The sequence below is a fragment of the Schistocerca nitens genome, chromosome 1 (assembly GCF_023898315.1).
Source record: "Schistocerca nitens isolate TAMUIC-IGC-003100 chromosome 1, iqSchNite1.1, whole genome shotgun sequence".
Taxonomy (NCBI): Eukaryota; Metazoa; Arthropoda; class Insecta; order Orthoptera; family Acrididae; genus Schistocerca; species Schistocerca nitens.
In genome coordinates this window covers 1,104,536,013-1,104,549,341 of record NC_064614.1, presented here as the reverse complement: position 1 = coordinate 1,104,549,341, position 13,329 = coordinate 1,104,536,013, and the positions used below count along the sequence as shown (strand labels likewise).

Here is a 13,329-nt window from a genome sequence, read left to right as displayed (position 1 = left end):
TTTAGGGAAATCACGGAAAACCTAAATCAGGATGGCCGGAGACGGGATTGAACCGTCGTCCTCCCGAATGCGAGTCCAGTGTGCTAACCACTGCGCCACCTCGCTCGGTGAAGGAAGTTTAGAGTTTATCGTCCTGACGTCATTAGAAACGTAGTGCAGACTCGGATGGGGGAGAGTATGGGGGAGAAAGTCAGCCGCGTCTTTGTAAAAAGAATCGTTCCGAGGTTTTCCTTAAGCGATTTAGGCAAACAACGAAAAACGCAAGACTGGATGACAGGACATGGATTTGAACCACCGTCTCCCAGAATACGACACCAGCGATTTATCACTGCTCAAAATTCCTCATCATAACTGCATGCGCTACTTATGAATGGGGCTGGTCGAGTTTTCAAATAATGTTCCAAATAGACAAGAAGTACAACAAGAAATACACTCGAGTGTATTCTGACACTTCTTTCGTCAGGGTAATCAGCTGCTTTGTTGATATTTCGTTACTGAGCACGTAATTTGTGAATATTTTTCGTTATAGCCCCCAAATGCAGTTTATAAGTACTGGAGATGTGCTGCCAGTTAAAACGCTTCTGTATCAGAGACGCAGAACATTTGTTAATATTACTGAAGATAATAAGTAATACCGTGGCCTTAAAGAGGCAATGAAGTTATGGGAAGTGCTCGAAAATACACAAACTCCAAAATTTTGCAAATGTATGTAAAAATGTTAACGAGCGGTTTTATGTGCAGTTGGAAAAGAAGTTTCGTGAAATTTGACTAATTTCCTGCTTCAAATCGGTTAATCAAAATGATAGTTCTATGTTTAAACTTTCACCTCCAAAGTACGTTAACCCATTTCAAAGAAAAAAATCCTTAAAAAACTGCGATCAGGAATATAGGTGATTTCCCAATTGATTACACTGCCATCTCCTCTCGAAACTACAAAAGATGTTTAAAAAGTTAAAACTCGTAAAGGAAAAATTTTTTTTGAAATTTGTGGTAAGTTAATACGGGACCAAATTGCTGAGGTCCCTAGGCTTACACACTACTTAATCTAATTTAAACTAACTTACGCTAAGGACAACACACATACCCATCCCCGAGGGAGGACTCGAACCTCCGACGGGGGGAGCCGCGCGAACCGTGGCAAGGCACACAAGACATCGCGGCTACCACGCGGCATGACGAAAGAAATGTTGTTGCGAACAACTGCCTAGTTGAAATAGATCTACACTTAAAAATTCAGGAAAAAGGAATTAATTTTTAAATTTGACGCTAGTAAAAACCAAGTAATACAGTTACGAAGTGAAATCGACTAAACAAAAGCACGGAAGTGACAACAACTCGTGCACAAGTTTATAATAACTGCCCAAAACCAATTTCTGTTACAAATCAGAAGAGACGTCCTCGATAGTATGAAGATCGAAAAGAAACATAAAAATATGGAATTGTAACAAATAGGGAAAAACGTGATACATTCACAGTAAACAGAGAAGAAAAATCCAAGTGAACTAGACAAACAAAAAGACAGCTTGAGAACATCCAGTTCTTGGAAACTGATGAACACTTCCAGAAAACCATACCATGAAGATCTAAAAAACAGTTTTATCATTATTCCTTTTTTGGGACGCAAATGTTATTCGTTTCTCCATAATCAATGAAAATTTTACCTTCGATTGTTTTTCCTAAAGGATGAATGACTGCTATAACGCCTGAAAACTGAAAGAAATAATTTTTCTCTAATTACCTTATTTTAGGAAAGGAAATAATTTGCCTATTTTTCTGTCTTCGTACTTGGCTGCACTGCATGCCTACTGGCGGATCCTGCACAACAATGAATTGTGATTTAGTTGTCTGCATGCTGATTTCCATGTAACATTCAATACATTTGAGATTACCTGAACTAACTGCAATATCAGGTCATTTTATGCATCCCAGTAACGGGACAATGGCACACTACATTAGCACTCCTTTGTCAATGCGTCGTACACACGCCCTATATACAGAAATTACGGTTTACATTGTTGAGATCTGTTTTCTTTATATTATATGGCATTTTCTTCACGGCTACGCAGTAGAGTGAAATAATCCCTTTCGTATTTTACAAATCAGAAAGAACAGAAACATGCCACGTGGACTTAACAGTTGGAAGAAGCTCTAGCAGAACTGGAGAGCTACGAAATGAGTGAAGATGAAGCTGACGACCTATAAAGGATGATTATTGCACCCAACACAGATGAAATAACAGATGAAGAACACATCGAAGAAAATGTACTGAACAATGACTTGTACAAGATGTAATAGGTACCGGTACCTTTGAAGTTATAACCAGCAATGATGAAGCTTATGTTACCGATATATCTCTATCAGCTAAGCGAAGAAAAACATTAGGTCATGAAATGTAAAGTAGTGCATTGGGTCTATCGACAACAAGAGAGGTTCTAACTGCCGGCCGAAGTGGCCGTGCGGTTAAAGGCGCTGCAGTCTGGAACCGCAAGACCGCTACGGTCGCAGGTTCGAATCCTGCCTCGGGCATGGATGTTTGTGATGTCCTTAGGTTAGTTAGGTTTAACTAGTTCTGAGTTCTAGGGGACTAATAACCTCAGCAGTTGAGTCCCATAGTGCTCAGAGCCATTTTTAGAGGTTCTAACTCAAGCGTGCCCCTGAGTTGATACGAAAAATCGGCGAAATAAAATGAATGAGAATTCTACACATGTCTCACGAAGAGAATGATGTTCTGCTGGTGAAATGGAGGGACAACAAACTAATACATCTAGCTACAAATTGCAGTGCTATTACGTCTTTGAGCTGTGCTAAAGGATGTTCATGGGAAAAGAAAATATCTGTTACAGAGCCACATCTCGTTCAGGAATAAAATGCCGATATGAGTGATGTCGATATACTGTACAAATAGATATTTTACAGAACGATGATAAGATTTAAAAAAATGTTGATGACCGTTATTCAAGCAGACCACTGGTACCTAATGATAAAAACATGGTGCGCATACCAGATTTCTTATCCAAGTGAGAGGCTCTCACTTTTGTACGCCCAAAATGACAATAGTGATGCACGTTTCAAAGAAAATAGGGTCAACATCGAAATGCCGAGGACCACAAGGAAGCAAACTGATGGAAGGACAGGTGAGTACATATGTACTACTACATCGGAGAAACTACTTTATTTGCCAACTGAAACTCAGAAAAAATGTGCATACTGCATTAACAAAACGACAAAAATGGGTGATGGTTGCTTTGTTGGTGTACACTACATGTATTTTGTTTCATTTCATTCTGAAGAGACACTATAGCATTACAAACGTGTTTTTATTTTGTTAACGAAGCTCCTTATAGTTTTTTACAGTGACAATAATATTGTGTATTTTGATAGCTACTTTTGCCAATGTCCCAAAAATGGAGCAGCCTATAGTTTTTGTTTTAATGTACTGAACTTTTTCAGAGCAGTTGTTTTCTTTCACTCAGCACTGAGGGCATCACATTAATGTAAAAAAGTTACGGCAAGTTATGATTGAAATGAAGTGGAACGTGTTTCAGCTCCAAAATCTCTGTACATTGACGAAAACACTTAGCAACAAAGAAAACAGTAAAGAACGTTGTAAACAGTTTGACATGTAGTAGAGCATTAAGTAGTTAAATAATGGAGTGTCTGTTGGAGTAATGCAGAACTACTGAAGTCAACGAGTTCAAAAATTATAAAAAATTGCAATGATATTGAAAATCATTTGGCAGACAGGGAATTCCGGATGACTGGTTCGAGCCCTACAAAGAAAAGAAATAGGACTGATGTTAGTAATTGCAGAGGACTTTCCCTTCTTGCTGCTACATAAAAAATTCTATTTAAACATTAGACTGAAAAATTTGTGAGTAAGAATTAGTTTTAGAATAAAATAAAATTTATTTTACCCATTTTGGTTTGAGAACACTACAGCTGTTTTCGCGACTGAACTGTAGGAAGTTCTGCAGCCAGGCCCGAACTTTTTTTTTAAATGATTTTATTGTATCATCGTCAGATGGTAGAGTTGACTTTTTTAGAAGTTTTACATTTGTGTCCTATAGTAAAACAAATTTTTAGTGATGCCTAGTTTTCAAAAGTTTTCCATTTTCGTCCTAAAATATTACATAGTTTCGTGTGATTACACAATTTTACACTTATATGTGTCTATATGTTGTACTTGAGTCGTGGCCGTTTCAGTTCATTTTATCTCTGTCTTCCTGGTGCCCCGATAGGCGGCGCGAAATTAACTTGCAGTTTTCGTAGATGATCGCTGGCTCAGAGAATTTGAATAGGCTGGCAGCGGGTTGTGAGGTAAGAACGTGCAGGAGGGGCGCAGGTCAATATGATTTTCGCATCCAACGTTTCCTTCGGCCGCTACTTCTCTTTGCGCCGAGATTCACTTGTTACTCCTCCGGGTAACGGCAATCGCACTGCTGTATCGACAGTGTCCTCGTATGGCCTTCAGGGGATTTGCGCTTCCCTGTTTATCCATGCTGTGTGGACCTGGACGCTTGCAGTTTTGCCCTCACCGTTTCTGCGTATTCAAGGAAAATTATGCGCCTCGACGCTTGCAATTTTGCTCTCACCATTTCTGCGTATTCAAGGAAAATTTTGCGGTCAGTTTTGATAGCGTTTTGGTATCTGTGCCTCTGCTGTTGGTACCTTATGTATCAGTGCAACATTTTAATTTATTGTGATTAACCTTGGCCACAACCATGTTGTACCTTTGCATTTTCTCACAGGTGGAAATTTTGGATGGAAATTAATGGTTGTCGTTGCCTCGGTGATAAAGTGTGACACTGAGACCTTTACTTACTATGGATTACCAAAGTCAATAGCCGCACAGCACTTTCAAATTCAGTGGGTTTACTAGTGAAACTTCCTGGCAGATTAAAACTGTGTGCCGGACCGAGACTCGAACTCGGGACCTTAGCCTTTCGCGGGCAAGTGCTCTAGCAACTGAGCTACCCAAGCACGACTCACGCCCCGTCCTCACAGCTTTACTTCCGCCAGTACCTTAAGAGATCATTCCTATAAGCCCCAGAAATCCAACATAAAGGAAGGTAGCAAATATTAATCCCAAGAAATCACTGGTAAGGGAATACAAAAATATAACAATTAACGTCTCCTCGAACGATTTAGGTAAACGTTACACCAGAACTACACGGTCAGTTGTCTACCTGCATCCAACAGTTGTAACATGAGTGAGATTGGTTCTGCTCTGTCTTCCTACTTCAGCAAGGACGCTCTGTGAATGTTCAAATGGCTCCTAGCACTGAGGCCATCAGTCCCCTAGAACTTAGAACTACTTAAACCTAACTAACCTGACATCACACACATCCATGTCCGAGGCAGGATTCGAACCTGCGACCGTAGCGGTCACGCGGTTCCAGACTGAAACGCCTACAACCGCTCGGCCACACCGGCCGGCTTCCCGCAAGGTGGGAAGATGCCATCTCACAGATGTAGAGTGCAGCAGTATGGACAGCGATGTAATCAGACAATGCTCTCCTCAATGTTGGTTCAATTGTCGGCGGTCTCTGTCAACAGACGAGGTCGGCCTGTACGCTTTCGCACTGAACGTGTTCCTTCACGTTTCCACATCGGAAACAGTGGACCTAGGATTGTGTAGGAGTGTGGAAATATCGCTTACAGATCTATGACACAAGTGACACCTAAGCACCTGAACACGCTCGAAGTCAGTGAGTTCCGTATCCTACCTTCCAAACTTTGCAGATGTTACTGGCGGTTGTTATTCATGTAATTTGTGTTTCTGTAGCCTATGTGGCATCTGTTAGCAGCGCCTCTTAGCCTTGTGAAGCGTGAGCCCGATATTTTGGCGGCTGCCGGACACGAGGGCCTGTTGCTGTTATGCCCCTGCACGTGGTCCCTGGCCTTGTTTCAGCCCTGTCCGCTACTGCTATAGTCGTACTGTTCACATTGGCGGTTGCCTTCTGTAAGTTAAGTTTCGCCTTTCCCTTCTTCAGGTTCTGATTTACTTGCTTTAAGTTCTAAATATTCTGCCTAAATGACTATATACACTATGTGATCAAAAGTATCCGGCCACCTGGCTGAAAATGACTTGCAAGTTCGTGGCGCTCGTCATCGTTAATACTGGAATGCAGTATGGTGTTGGCGCACCCTTAGCCTTGATGATGGGTCCCAGTCTCGCAGGCATACGTTCAATCAGGTGCTGGAAGATTTCTTGGGGAATGGGAGACCATTCTTCACGGAGTGCTGCACTGAGGAGGGGTATTGGTGTTGTTGGTGAGGCCTGGCACGAATTTGGCGTCGCAAAACACCCCAAAGGTGTTCTTCAGGAATCAGATCAGTACTCTGCAGGCCAGTCCATTACAGGGACGTTATTGTCGTGTAACCACTCCGCTACAGGCCGTGCGTTATCAACAGGTACTTGTTCGTGCCGAAAGATGCAATCGCCATCTCCGAATTGCTCTTGAACAGAGAGAAGCAAGAAGATGTAGGCCTGTGATGTTATAATACCACGCAAAACAATAAGGGGTGGAAGGCTCCACCATGAAAAGCACGACCACACCATAACGCTACAAGCTCCCGAATTTTACTGTTGACACTACACACGCTGGCAGGTGACGTTCACCAGTCATTCGCCATACCCACACCCTGCCATCGGATCGCCACATTGTGTACTCCACATAGCGTTTTTCAACTGTTCAATCGTACAATGTTTACGCTCGTTACACCAAGCGAGGCGTCGTTTGTCATTTACCGGCATGATGTGTGGATGATGAGCAGCAGCTCTACCATGAAATCCCAGTTTTCTCGCCTCCGGCCTAACTGTCATAGTGCTTGCAGTGGATCCGGATGCAGTTTGGAATTCCTGTGCGATGATCTGAATAGATATCTGCCTATTACACCTTACGGCCTTCTTCAGTTGTCGGGGGTCACTGGGAACAGACGAGTTCGGCCTGTACGCTTTCGTACTGAACGTGTCCCTTGACGTTTCCATTTCAATATCACATCGGAAACAGTGGACTAGGATTCTTTAGGAGTTTGGAAATATCTCGTACAGGCGTATGACACAAGTGACACCCAATCACCTGAACATGTTCGAAGTCAGTGAGTTCCGCGGAGCACCCCATTCCGCTCTCTCACGCTGTCTAATGGCTACTGAGTACGCTGATATGGAGAACCTGGCAGAAGGTGGCAGAAAAGTACACCTAATATGAAAAACGTATGTTTTTGGGGGTATCCGGATACCTTTCATCACTTAGTGTATGAGCGATGTTGTAATTAAATTTTGAAGTAGTTCCTTTTCCCGTTCAAATATTTGGCTAATATTTCGGTTTCTGATGTGCTTGCTTTAACTTCTAAATATTCTGTCTAAAGGACTACATATGAGCGATGTTGTAATTAAATTTTGAGGTAGTTCCTCTTTCGATTCAAATATTTGCCTATATACTTGTTGCGCTGAGGAAAATATTAATATTTCCGTTCTGGCTGCCATCTCTTAGAGTTCTATTCTTTTATTATAACTCACTATTCTTTGTTTGAGCTTGATTTGTCATTCTATCCGTTCTATGGATGTAAGAAAATTTGCACGTCCACCATGCTTGGGTGTTTATCCTAAATTACCAGTTCTTGTTACTGGTACTGATTCCTTGAAGTAGCTAGAACTGAAAGTTATGTCAATATGTGGCTAAAATTTAAAAAGGCTTATTTTCATTGAACCACCTCTTATATTCGATATTTAGTGATTATTGTATTTCATTTTGCACTGTCATTTGAATTGTAAATAAATGTGATCATTGAAAGGACATATGGTGCAAGAACTGTGGACCCATTGTTCCATGTGATTTTTTTCCTATTCCAAACTGTATCTTGGGTTTACAATACTTACCTCATGAAAAGGCCTCCTTTACCTGTCATAAGACAGCGGTTTGATTTTCTTTTATAGTATGGATTGTAATGAAAAATTCATTGAATATAAAGTAGGAAGTTGATATACACTCCTGGAAATGGAAAAAAGAACACATTGACACCGGTGTGTCAGACCCACCATACTTGCTCCGGTCACTGCGAGAGGGCTGTACAAGCAATGATCACACGCACGGCGCAGCGGACACACCAGGAACCGCGGTGTTGGCCGTCGAATGGCGCTAGCTGCGCAGCATTTGTGCACCGCCGCCGTCAGTGTCAGCCAGTTTGCCGTGGCATACGGAGCTCCATCGCAATCTTTAACACTGGTAGCATGCCGCGACAGCGTGGACGTGAACCGTATGTGCAGTTGACGGACTTTGAGCGAGGGCGTATAGTGGGCATGCGGGAGGCCGGGTGGACGTAACGCTGAATTGCTCAACACGTGGGGCGTGAGGTCTCCACAGTACATCGATGTTGTCGCCAGTGGTCGGCGGAAGGTGCACGTGCCCGTCGACCTGGGACCGGACCGCAGCGACGCACGGATGCACGCCAAGACCGTAGGATCCTACGCAGTGCCGTAGGGGACCGCACCGCCACTTCCCAGCAAATTAGGGACACTGTTGCTCCTGTGGTATCGGCGAGGACCATTCGCAACCGTCTCCATGAAGCTGGGCTACGGTCCCGCACACCGATAGGCCGTCTTCCGCTCACGCCCCAACATCGTGCAGCCCGCCTCCAGTGGTGTCGCGACAGGCTTGAATGGAGGGACGAATGGAGACGTGTCGTCTTCAGCGATGAGAGTCGCTTCTGCCTTGGTGCCAATGATGGTCGTATGCGTGTTTGGCGCCGTGCAGGTGAGCGCCACAATCAGGACTGCATACGACCGAGGCACACAGGGCCAACACCCGGCATCATGGTGTGGGGAGCGATCTCCTACACTGGCCGTACACCACTGGTGATCGTCGAGGGGACACTGAATAGTGCACGGTACATCCAAACCATCATCGAACCCATCGTTCTATCATTCCTAGGCCGGCAAGGGAACTTGCTGTCCCAACAGGACAATGCACGTCCGCATTTATCCCGTGCCACCCAACGTGCTCTAGAAGGTGTAAGTCAACTACCCTGGCCAGCAAGATCTCCGGATCTGTCCCCCATTGAGCATGTTTGGGACTGGATGAAGCGTCGTCTCACGCGGTCTGCACGTCCAGCACGAACGCTGGTCCAACTGAGGCGCCAGGTGGAAATGGCATGGCAAGCCGTTCCACAGGACTACATCCAGCATCTCTACGATCGTCTCCATGGGAGAATAGCAGCCTGCATTGCTGCGAAAGGTGGATATACACTGTACTAGTGCCGACATTGTGCATGCTCTGTTGCCTGTGTCTATGTGCCTGTGGTTCTGTCAGTGTGATCATGTGATGTATCTGACCCCAGGAATGTGTCAATAAAGTTTCCCCTTCCTGGGACAATGAATTCACGGTGTTCTTATTTCAATTTCCAGGAGTGTAGGTCGATAACTATGTGATTTACATATAACTGAATAAAGGTGACATTTAATTAGCAGCTAGGTTTTTTGTCACTTTCTCTGAGTTTTTGAAAACTCAGTTTGATGTTCTACAACATTTTTTCTGCAAAACTGTGCATCAAATTGGCGAATTTTCAGATGCTGCAAGTTTCCTAGCGACGAAACAAGTGTTTTTCGAATTGCGTGAAAAATTATCGTTTTATGACGTAGCTTTTCTATAAAAAGGTGTAATCAAACAGGAAATTTTTCGTACTCATTCTATGGAGAATTTAATTCTCTATGGTTCCTGTAACCTATGCTTACTCAGTTTAGTAGGAATACGGAAAACAAGTGAAGTCCAAAATTTCGGTAATTTCCACGGCTGAAGATCCACTCAGAAATTGGAGCGAATTCAGGTTATTCACATAACAGTTCTACTTGAATGATTAAAATAGTTTCCGCAATTACACTAATTTTTGGAAAGCAGAACTCTATAGAGCTGTATTGGTGTAATAATGTTCCAGGCTCTATGGAACACTACCCGCAATTATTTTTTACTCTGGACAAGAAATGTTGCGTCATGTACGAATCTCAGCATACTCCTTTGACGTTTATTTCTGTCTGTTATTTCCTTTCACTGTTTTATTCCGTCACCGATGCAGCGCAAACTCATAGAATTGTAACACAAAATTATTGTTCTTCATTTCTGATCTTTTGTTACTCGGACTTGCTTTTACAGATATTGCAAACCATTCGTTCAAAAATGGCTCTAAGCACTACGGGACTTAGGATCTGAGGTCATCAGTCGCCTAGAACTTAGAACTACTTAAACCTAACTAACCTAAGGACATCACACACACCCATGCCCGAGGCAGGATTCGAACCTGCGACCAGACTGAAGCGCCTAGAACCGCTCGGTCACAACGGTCGGCGCAAACCATTCGTCTTTATCTGTACTTAGTACCGACTCTTCCCTTAATTTCGAACAGTTTCTCCGCCTTTGAATGTCGAATGCTTCCTGTAGTTTCACCAGTGCTATTGACTTGAAATGTTATTGCGCTCGAAATATCACAGAGTGGGATCAGGAACAAGAATAAAAAACTAGTAAGTTTGAAACCAGGTCAGGACTGCTGAAGGTGATCAGCTGCGGGTTGCGCGGCTGCTATTAGGCCAAGCGACGCCACATGGCAGAACAGGTCGATGGCGTGTGGGCTGTGCGACTTACTGCGGCACGGGTCATTACTGGCTGAAACCTGTCGGACGGAGCTCACTGCGAATGCTTTTGCTCGCACCCGAAGCTTACTGAATTAGTTTCAGAAGCTGAAACCTGCACAGTGCAATGGCAGTTTACTAGTAATGCCATTGCCGTTACTAGGTGCCTGTATGTGCTGCCCAGCAGCGTTTAATATAGCACCGAGCGGGCTGGCGATTAGGTTAGTTTTTCGCTTTCAGAGTGTGGCGTGAAGAGGGATCGTAGGAGTGAAAGAAATTAACATCTGACAAATTAGTTTTCATTTCAGTACCATTAACAAACATACCCAGTTGCTATAATTAAAGTGCAGCTACTCACGAAGCTACACTGTGTGCTGTAATTATCGCATGACAGCGAAACTTGTTCGCTATGCTAATGCGTTAATGCACGCTGGAAAACACATTAGTTCCAATTTTCGCCACCAGGTGCAAATACGGCGACATTTGTATGACCGTATAACGTCCACGCTGTCTTTTGATCAGCTGTAATGTGAGTAAACAGTATGACCATCGAGAAGAGAGACCGTTCGCTGTTAAACAAACTATATTATGTGAAAGGCAGCAGATACAGTGCTGCTCTGAGAGAGTACCGCCAACAGGAAGGTCTAACGAGATGTACGATATTATTAGGTTTAAAAAAGATGATAATGAAATTCGAAAGCACGGATGAGATTGGTGTGGTACCTGGGAGAGGAAGACGCCATGTCCCGGTGGAAGTTATCGACAAGGCAACACGTGCCCCGGGTAGCACTGTTGCTCATATCGTGTCACGTGTTTTGTCCATCCCATAGTCAACAGTACGGAAAGTTTTGCGGTCTATTTTACTCTAGTAACCGGACAAGATTCAGACGGTGCAGCAACTGAAACCTATCTGATGTTCTGCTGTAACATTCTGAATTTCCTCTTTGGTTTCTGGCGCGAATCGAAGCTGATATATGGCCGGGCAATATTTTGTGGTGTGACGAGGAGCTACGGGATGCAATGAATCTACGGAACTGTCGGACTTGTGGTACGGTTTAGCCGCGTATTGTGCTCGAGTAACCAATACACTCGCAGCGTGTGACTTTGTGTAGTGGATTAACAAGCATCTGTACTCTCGTCCGGGCTTCGTAGAAGCGAATACACTCAGAGGGCCAGTCAGACGTACCGCGACATCTGCACCTTACTAAGACCTGCTAGAACAGCATGTGATTCCTGCTTTCGAATAGCGCAACTGTGTGGAACTCACTGTTTTCATACAAAGTGGGGCAACATTCATGTCGCCCGCCTAGTGAAAGGTCTGCTTAATGCAACCTTCCAGGAACGTGTTTTCTCCAGATATTTTCCAGATGCGTAGCCTGCAAGATCACTGGATCTGAATCCATGTGAATTTTGGCTCTGGGAACATCTAAAAGGACCTTTTGACTCAGGGTATATCTAAAAGAACGCGTTTATCAGGGACACATTTGGTCTCTGACGTGAAGGCCATTATACGGGAACACGTTGCTCAGATTCCACCGGAACTGCTGTGAGCAATTCTTGATCACATCGTTTTGGGATGCAGCATCTCGTCGACGTCACCGGTGATGACTGAATAAACTGCGTAAGCGGCAGTTAATAATAAAAGCAACAGCATGCCTTTCTCACTTATCTGATCTGTTCAGCCCGTGTCCTGTTCCTAATGTATCACATATGGAAACATTTCTATACCTCTACAAGTCTTCACAGCGCCACATTTTCACCTGGTGGCCGAAATTTGAGCTAATTTTTTCCAGTGTAAATAGATTCCGCATTAACGCATTAGATTGTCGCAGCGTATATTGCACTAGTGCTTGGCATAAAGGTTATCTGTAGATTTAATTCTGCAGCCTTTAGTAACTCAACCCAGAAATTATGAGGGCTGTTCAATGCCAACGGCATTGCCGCAGTGGTAACACCGGTTCCCATCAGATCACCGAAGTTACGCGCTGTCGGGCTGGGCTTGCACTTGGATGGGTGACCATCCGGTCTGTCGAGCGCTGTTGGCATGCGGGGTGCACTCAGCCGTTGTGAGGCAAACTGAGGAGCTATTTGATTGAGAAGTAGCGGCTCTGGTCTCGGAAACTGACATACGGCCAGGAGAGCGGTGTGCTGACCACATGATCCTCCATATCCGCAATCAGTTGCGCCTGTGGGCACAGGATGACACGGCGGCCGGTCGGTACCTTTGGGCCTTCATGGCCTGTTCGGAAAGAGTTTCAATAAGAAATACAATTTTTTTTCTGAAAGTTGGTCGGTTTTATTCACAATTCCAGTAACTCATAATATTCCCCTCTTTTCGCTACAAAACTCTGTTTTTCAAAGTAATCTTCGTTCAGTAAGACAGCCTTTCGCCACTTTTCTAGGAGGGCCTGTGTACTCTAGTGGTCGACATCAGAGCCAATGCCTTGCTGCATCAGTAACCTCAAAATCATCCAAGGGCTGTTTCTCGCGGCGTGCATCCTTCTTTGTGCCAGACAGATCGAAATCAGAAGGTGTGAGTTACGGGCTGTGAGGAGGATGAGGAAGAACAGTATAATGAAGTTTTGTGAGCTCCTCTCTGGGTGCAGACTTGGACGACGACGACGACGACGACGACGATGATGATCATGATTTATGGTGGAGGGCGTTAAACTGCAAGGTCATCAGCATCCTTGCAGTAATGTTACACC

At 44.0% G+C, this 13,329-nt stretch overlaps 1 pseudogene; it reads left to right on the top strand.

Annotated features, from left to right (window-relative positions):
* The first annotated feature begins 12,548 nt into the window (after positions 1 to 12,548).
* LOC126203303 (5S ribosomal RNA) lies at positions 12,549 to 12,666 on the top strand (annotated as a pseudogene).
* Positions 12,667 to 13,329: the final 663 nt, after the last annotated feature.